The 7,500-nt window shown below is 44.8% G+C and overlaps 1 protein-coding gene across 2 annotated transcripts in view; it reads left to right on the top strand.

Annotated features, from left to right (window-relative positions):
* The window catches only part of EBF3 (EBF transcription factor 3), a 122,531-nt gene that overhangs the window by 7,781 nt on the left and 107,250 nt on the right, over nucleotides 1–7,500 (top strand). The window lies entirely within an intron of this gene.

The following is a 7,500-nucleotide window of genomic DNA, read 5'->3' as shown; positions in this document are numbered from 1 at the left end:
AAATGGAGAGGCGTTCACCCGACACCGGTTTTGTGAAGAAGAGGGTTAGGCTGGTTTGAAGGAGGCTTGTGTTTCAGTAGCTCGCAGGACAAAGTTATCTTTTGATCATGAACTTTGCTGTCCAGCGCCTGAAAAATTAAACCTGGAAAACTCCCCGAGTTAAGCCTAAAGAAATATGCACCACCAGTGGAGAGCAATGCTAATGTTTAACTAGCTGAAATAGCTGTTTGCTTAGTGGGGAATGTGAGGTATCTGACAGAAGGGACATCTCTCTTATTAGTAATCAAATAGGGCTGACCAGTTGTTGCCATCACTCTGGGATTGTGTCAGGCAATTGAGAACAAGTTCACCACTTTATAGAAGTCCAAGTACAAAAAAAAAAAAAAAATCAATAAGATTATATTTGTCTTTAGTGTTTTAGCTATGGAAATCATATCGTGCTGGGTTGTTGCCTCGTGAGCTGGATTTATTTCTGCTTTATTGGCTAAAAAATAGTTGGAAGTGGAGGAATCTTGGCGGCGTAGTAAATGCAAGGCAGCGTGTACAGCTTTTATTATTGGATTACGGGCATGTTCATTGTGCAGAGTTCTTTTTGGAGAGATGTGTGACTTTTGCAGATGTAAATGGTGAATTGCATTAAAGTGTGACTGCAGCAGAACGCGAGGAAAATTAACCAGGAATGAAAATTAGAATAATATTTTGCTTTTCTGTGCTCGGTGTCCGACTCTGATTCAGAGCTGTGGAGCCTTTCATGGCTCTGGAGTGTCCACTGCAAAACCCACGAGGAGCTGACGCTTGCGGTGCTCACACGTGCCAAAACGTGGCAAAACATCACCGTTTTAGGGGTTCTGATGGTATTTCCCTAATAACATCCTGGAGTTGCTGTGAGATAATTCGTATCAGTCATGTGAAGGGTGATCCTGGCAAAACTGAGCCAGGCTACCCAAAGCCAGTGCTTCTATACCTCCCCCAAACTATCACAACTGTGGGATCATTTGATATTCCAGCAGCATGAGAAGAGATTAAAAAAAAAAAAAAAAAAAAATAAGAAAACATTTGGTTAATGGGTTTATCATGTTTATTTGAATAAGGAAGATTGAAACTCCATTTATGCCTAGCATAAATGCTTTAGTGATCTTAATTATTGATGAAAAATCTGCTGTGCTTCTAAATTTAAAGATGGGACAATTTTATGGCAATTTTAATCACCTTCTGCATTAGGAATTTTCAAGATTTGGGCTTCACGGGGATGGCATGGATTTTAGCCTCCTAAAGAGAGTTGTCACTTCTCATGTCAGAGGATCTGGAGCTCAGCAGAGGCCGGAGCGGCCTCTCCAGCTGGGTTGTTGAAGGACTGTGGGATGTGATGTTTGCTCCCAGCAAACCCAGGAGGGAAGTGTGGCCGGGAGGAAGCTCCGGAGGAGCCTCCTGCCCCTCTGGACCCACCAAGGTGGATTCGAAACCCCCGATATTTACGTTCGCTCGACCCATGTGCTCGGAGTCTGGTGCCCGAATTTGTTGTCGGGGTTGGATTTCAGGCTTGCATTTCCCTCTCGAGCATCACGGAACAACCCTTCCCCATCCCATCTGGGGGTCAATTTACAGTTTCCCATAGGAAGTGGAGTCGCTCGGGTAGTTGGCTTAAAAAAAAACCCCAAGAAAAAAAAGGAAGAATTATATCCAATGTGCTTCTCTAGATCCTTTTGTCCTTTGGATACATTTAGCAGCTTTTGACCAGATAAGGCATATTTGTCCTCAGGATATGAACCAATAATTCAATCCTGAATTGAGATCTATGGCCACCCATTTCTTCCAGCCCACACTAGGAGACTCCATGATAGTCGGGGTTGTTTATGCACTGGGATTAAAAAAACCCCAAAAACATAAGGGAAACCCCCCCCACCTTACGCACCTCAGGAGCAATAATTTACTAGCAGCGCTGATCTTTTAAACAAACTTGTGTAATTCTATGTTTGAATCCTGCAGTGGGCTGGAAATGTGAAAGCCAAAACCTGAGGCCTTGGAAGCGGTTTTTGGTGTCAGGAGCCTCTGCGACCTTTTAATTCACTGGGAATTTTTATTTACGTCGCCTGGACGTTTCTCACGGAGCACGGCTGAGCGGGGAGGTTTTTATTACTGTACACATTTAAGTATCTGCTGGCATTTCGGGGCCGCTCCTCCTCGGCACAGTACCTCACGTGTTAAAGAACAAACCCACCGTAAATTGCGGCGCAGTTGGTAAAAAGATGCCACAGAAAAAGTGTCCCTGGGAAATTAGATTGACCCAAAGAAAAGCAAATAAAAGAAAGGAAAAGGGCCCATATTTTCTTTGCGGTGTTGCTGAAAAGGATGGGAGTATCATTTTCATAGTGGAATAATGTTTTCTGGGAAAACACAAAAGCAGATGTTCCTCATTAGGAACACCCATTGTCTACATATCACAACTATGAACAGATAAATCTCTCCTATTTCACCCGTACATTCCAAGGGCTGTAAATGATTACAGGATGCCGCCGTAACTGCTAAACCAAAACCACACTCCGGGCTAGAACCGCTCCTCCGTGCCACCAGCGGGTATTTCACCGGGGAGGGATGGAAATTCCTGCTCGGAGCCAGCGCCTCGACTTCTGGCTGCCTTCGGGGGGGTGTCCCCGAGGGCAGGGGGTCCCGCCGGTGGCGCTGGGCGCCGGGAGCGCCGTGCCCGGGCTGGGAGCGCTGGCGGAGCGTGGCCAGCGCCTGCTCGGCAGAGGGTTTCCAGATGGTGCCATCACAGCCCTACTGCTCGCTGGCATCTCCGTGGGCAGTAAATACCCCCCTCCCCGGTAAACCTGGCATTATTCTATAGAGTTTAGGAGACTTATCATTCCAAGTGTGTCCTACTTTCCTGTATGGAAGCCAGACATCTGCTTATCCCATTTCTTTCATACGGAGTTTGGAATAGCTGTAGTTTGGGGGAATAAAAAGTTTTGTCATATTTAACAGCTGTTACAAAATTTCAGTCCTGTAGGCTCTTAAAATACCTTTCGCCTGACCTCAGATTTGGGAGATAATTGACATTGCTGGTAGCCACCCCCCCCCCCCCCCGCTTAACCTTTCCCTGGTTGTAATTTCAGATTATTTTCCCTAAACCTCTTGGCTGTTCACACTGGTTTTTTTGGGTTTTTTTTTTTTTTTTAATTTAATTTTTTCAATTTTTTTCTCTCTCTCTTTTTTTATTTTATTTTTTTTTTATTTTTAAAATTTTTTTTTTTTTTTTTTTTTTTTTTTTTGCCGGCTCGCCGGTGCAGCGCTTTAATTCCTCCCCACTCCAAGTTTACACCTTCGGCGGGGTGGTGGCAGTGGCTGGAGGGCGAGGGTTTTTTTTTTTTTTTTTTTTAGTCAGCAGCGTTTCCTTTCACTTCCCGTCACAAAGGTGAGAGCCGCTGACCTTTGCTGGCAGTCCCGGCCGCTGAATTATTCATGTGATTGACTTTTTGTCAGTGCACACAGTTGTGCTCTGGGACATTTTATTCATTTACCTCATTTAAAGCGCCTTTCTGCACCTGTTCAAGTATTAATATCATGTAATTTGGGCCTAATGCCGATTTTGCTGAACACTCATTATATTTTTTATTAGCTATATTTCCAAACGATTATGTATGATTATTACCAAGCCTTACAAACAGCAATGGGTTATTCCCTAGACCTTTACATCTTCTTGTCAGGTTGTTTTCAGAAGCAAGGAGGATAAACATTTGACCAGTCCCAATGTTTTTATTCCTACTCCATATCCAACCAGAGAACTTAAAGCTTTTTCCCTTATGGCTTTGCGAAAGCATGATTAAATCCAACTCTGCAGAAGCTGTACAAATGCCAGCATTTATAAGGTCAACGCTTTTGTTAAAAATGCTATGTAAATGAGGATCTGCAAAAAGGGACATTAAATAAAATTAAATTCATTGTCTTCTTTAATGTCATTTACATTTTGGCTAAGCCCTGGCCTGTCAAGGAGGATTTTTTAAATAATTTTAATTACACATCATTTAGGGATCCAAGGTTTTCTATTCAGTAGCATTTGGATAACCTGCAAAATGGTGACTGTTTATTAACTTCTTAAATGACAACTTGTCATTTCATCTGCATAATGCAATGAAAACAGAGCAGTCTGGTGTCATTTTTTTTTTTTTTTTTTTAAATTCTTATTTTTCTTTAAGATGTGCCCCAAACTGCTGGAAGAACAGACCTTAAAATAGCTCAGCTGCTCTTTTGCTTTGAGCGTCCTATTGGCGCTACCAAGTTCAGAGTATATTAAAAAATTACAACTTTCCTGGGTAACCAGTTCTGGAAAAAAATCGCCATCAGGAACCCGACATTGATTTTATTTTTTTTTTTTTTTCCCCCTCCTTAAGAAGGTGGTTTATTGTAGATTAATGGGTTTAGCTGCCAGGGATCTGTTTGCAGATGGGGGTGGCTGGGTTGGGGTTTGAGGCGCGCAGGCACCGACACCTCTCACCTGTTCAAACGAGGACATGGCACGTGCCGGGCTTCAAATGCACCTAAAAACGGGGCAAAAAACGCCAAATCAAAGCCATCTCTGTAATTCAGCCCCTCCGAGCTCCCCCACACCCCAGAATCAGGACTTAGGATGTGCTTCCTTCTCCCTTCTTCTTTCTTTCCCTCGGGTCATCTGAGTCATGGCATTGACATCGGAATCCCTGCTCCTCACCGGAGCACAGCCCGCAGCCCAGGAAATCCTGGGAATACCTGGGATGCTCCGGGCTCCCAGAACGTTGTTCCCCGGGGAACCCCAAAGGTGCTGGGTGAGATCCCCGCACCGCTTCGCCCTCCTGCCTAACACTCGATTATTTGAAGGCCAAAGCGTTGCGCGGCTCTAGGAGGAGGGAATAATAAATTCCCCGTGCTTTTGTGGGAGAGGAAAAGGAGGGGGAAGGGATTTAAGCAAAGCTGTCAAAAACTATACTCCAGGAGGGACCCTGATACAAACCATCCCGGGCTTCTGCTGCAGCCTTATCAGGTGAAAAGCAAAGATACTGCCAGAGCCTGTAATTCTGTTAGGATGCCTTTGATGAATTGGATTAGGTTATGGAAAAATCTTTCAAACTCAGAGTTCTGGTACGTGAGCTTCCAGGAAGTAAATAATTACTCTCAGACAGCAGATAATTAAAAAAAACAACCTGTGAAACGCAAAGTGGTAGAAATGGCTTTAATAAGGCTCCGTCGCTAACGCGGGGAGATTTCGGGGGGCCGGGGGTAGCAGCAGCCCCGGTGTTGGGTTACTCGCAGGGCTGAGGAGGGAGTGCTTAGCCGGGCTGGAGGAGGTGGAAATTCCAGGCTGGGAGGATGGAAATTGTCACCGGGGATGCCAGGGGGTGATTGACATGCGGGGCTCGGGGAAGGGGACGCGGGGAGCTCAACCTGCGCTTGGCAGCCCCGGCGGAGCTGAGGAAAATGAGAGCCATTCACGCGGGTCCTGCTGCCAGCAGAGCAGCTCGGCCGGGCTGTTTATCTTAACAGCAAATCTCGCAAAAACGGGTTGTGGTCAAACCTGTACAGCACAACCTTATACTGGCATTATTAATGCCCTGTTAAAATAAAGATGTAACTGAAAGAAAAAAAAAAAAAAAGGAGAAAAAGGAGCTGGGGAATTTTACAGGCTGAGGGGCACTCTGGGCTTTACGAGATGTGAGTTTGCTGTTAACTGTTTTGGTTCTTTAATGTTTTTTAAGCCGAGGAAAACTTGCTGGCTCCTCGGTGTATCAGCTCAGCTCTAACAGAACATAGCTGGCTCCCTCCTAGGCTTTATTTTGCTGTTGAGCAAACTCTCCTTATTTCTCCAAGATGGAAAATATCCAGAGCGTAAACGGCGTTTGTTTGGGAGAAAGGGAAGGTGTTTGTTCCGCGGGGTTTGGAGAATTCCAGGTGGCGGGGCTGGAGGCAAATTAAAAAAAAAAAAAAAAAATCACAAACTAATAAATAATAGCAATAATGATTTAAAAATTCTGCCACACTTTGAGCAAAATAACACAAAACTTTCACGGCCAGCAAAACGACACGGGGCCCATGGTGGCGTGGCGCCCGTGCCAGGGGAGCGAACTGCAGCATCCGCGCGAGGACAGCGCCGTGTTTTCCCAATAATTCACTAGGAAATGAGTTTAACATGTGTGGAAAGGAAGGGGCTTACATTTGTGTTGTTGTAAGACATGTAGCATAGGCCCAGCTAGCGGAAGGAGTCGGCTCCAGCTTGTCTCTCGTGAAAGACGAAACACGGTTACACATCTGGTGAGAAAGAGCAGTTCATTTGCCCAGACAGCTCGCTCTGCAGCCGCTGAAAGGAGCTATTTTGACAGAAACAAAGCCATGGGGGCTGGGGCAAGCGATTAGCGGGATCCTGCTCGCTCAAAACTCCTTGGCCTTAATGATAAAGAAATAGGAAAGGAAATAAAGAAACCTGGCCTAAGCCTCCAGCGGTGTTTAAGGAGGCTTTGGGAAAGTAGCAATACAAACAAGGGTTTCCATGTCAAATTCCCGCTGCACTCCGTAAAAGTTTCTGAGGAGAAAAGGGTTGGAAGAATAGCAGAACGAAAAATTAACCTGGAAGCTGAAGGAGTTGTTAAAAAGCAAAGGTGCAGCCTCACTTCTGGGATAAGCTCATTTTCCTGAGACATGTGCAGGAGAAGAAGTTAATTTGACAGCATGGAGGTTGTGGTGCTCTCATTTAAAAGGTGAATTCACCACTGAAAATCTTCACCACACACTTGGTTTGCTCCCTGGCCCCGTGGCTGGACAGAGCCTTCAGTTTAGTTATAAAGCAAACAACGAGCCCTATCAAAAACCCCAATCTGGACCAAAAAAATCCCAATCCTCTCGTTGAAGTGAGGTTATTAATGCACAAAGGAGAGATGTGAGTGCCCTTTCTTTTGAATAACAACCAATAAAATTGAATTGGTCTTGGTATTGTGTGGATTGTCAGGAATGCTCTTTACCAATCCAAATTTGATTAGGATTTCCTCTTTATGTTTGTGCAGTTCTTCTGTGCTTCACGAGATGCTGGTGGGCAGCGAGCTGCCTGTGCTAATCCAAACACGTTTATTAAGCCATGGAGGGATCCATCAGGGGGACTGCAGCGGGGCTGTCCTGTTGGAAACAAACTGTTCGGTAGCTGGAGGCACAAAGAGATTTAGGGAGCGATCCCAGAGCCCTGCTCCAGCCTCCCACTTCTTCCCAGGGTGGTCATGGCTGGATGTCTGCTGGTCGCTGGGCTGCACAGGGATGAAGAAAAGTCAGTGATAGGGAAAAGCACCACCAAAACTTTGATTCTTTCTGTTGGGGGTTGATTTTAGAGCTGGGAAGATGTCCTGGCTTGGGTAGTGCTTGCTCTCTGTGAATTATGCCATCAATACTTCTATTTTTTTCATTTTTATTTTTATTTTTTTATATCTATATCTATATCTATATCTATATCTATATCTATATCTATATATATATATATATATATTTTTT

The sequence above is a fragment of the Hirundo rustica genome, chromosome 8 (genome assembly GCF_015227805.2).
Source record: "Hirundo rustica isolate bHirRus1 chromosome 8, bHirRus1.pri.v3, whole genome shotgun sequence".
Lineage (NCBI taxonomy): Eukaryota > Metazoa > Chordata > Aves > Passeriformes > Hirundinidae > Hirundo > Hirundo rustica.
The sequence above is the reverse complement of the archived record's forward strand: the minus strand, read 5'-3'. Positions and strand labels throughout refer to the sequence as shown.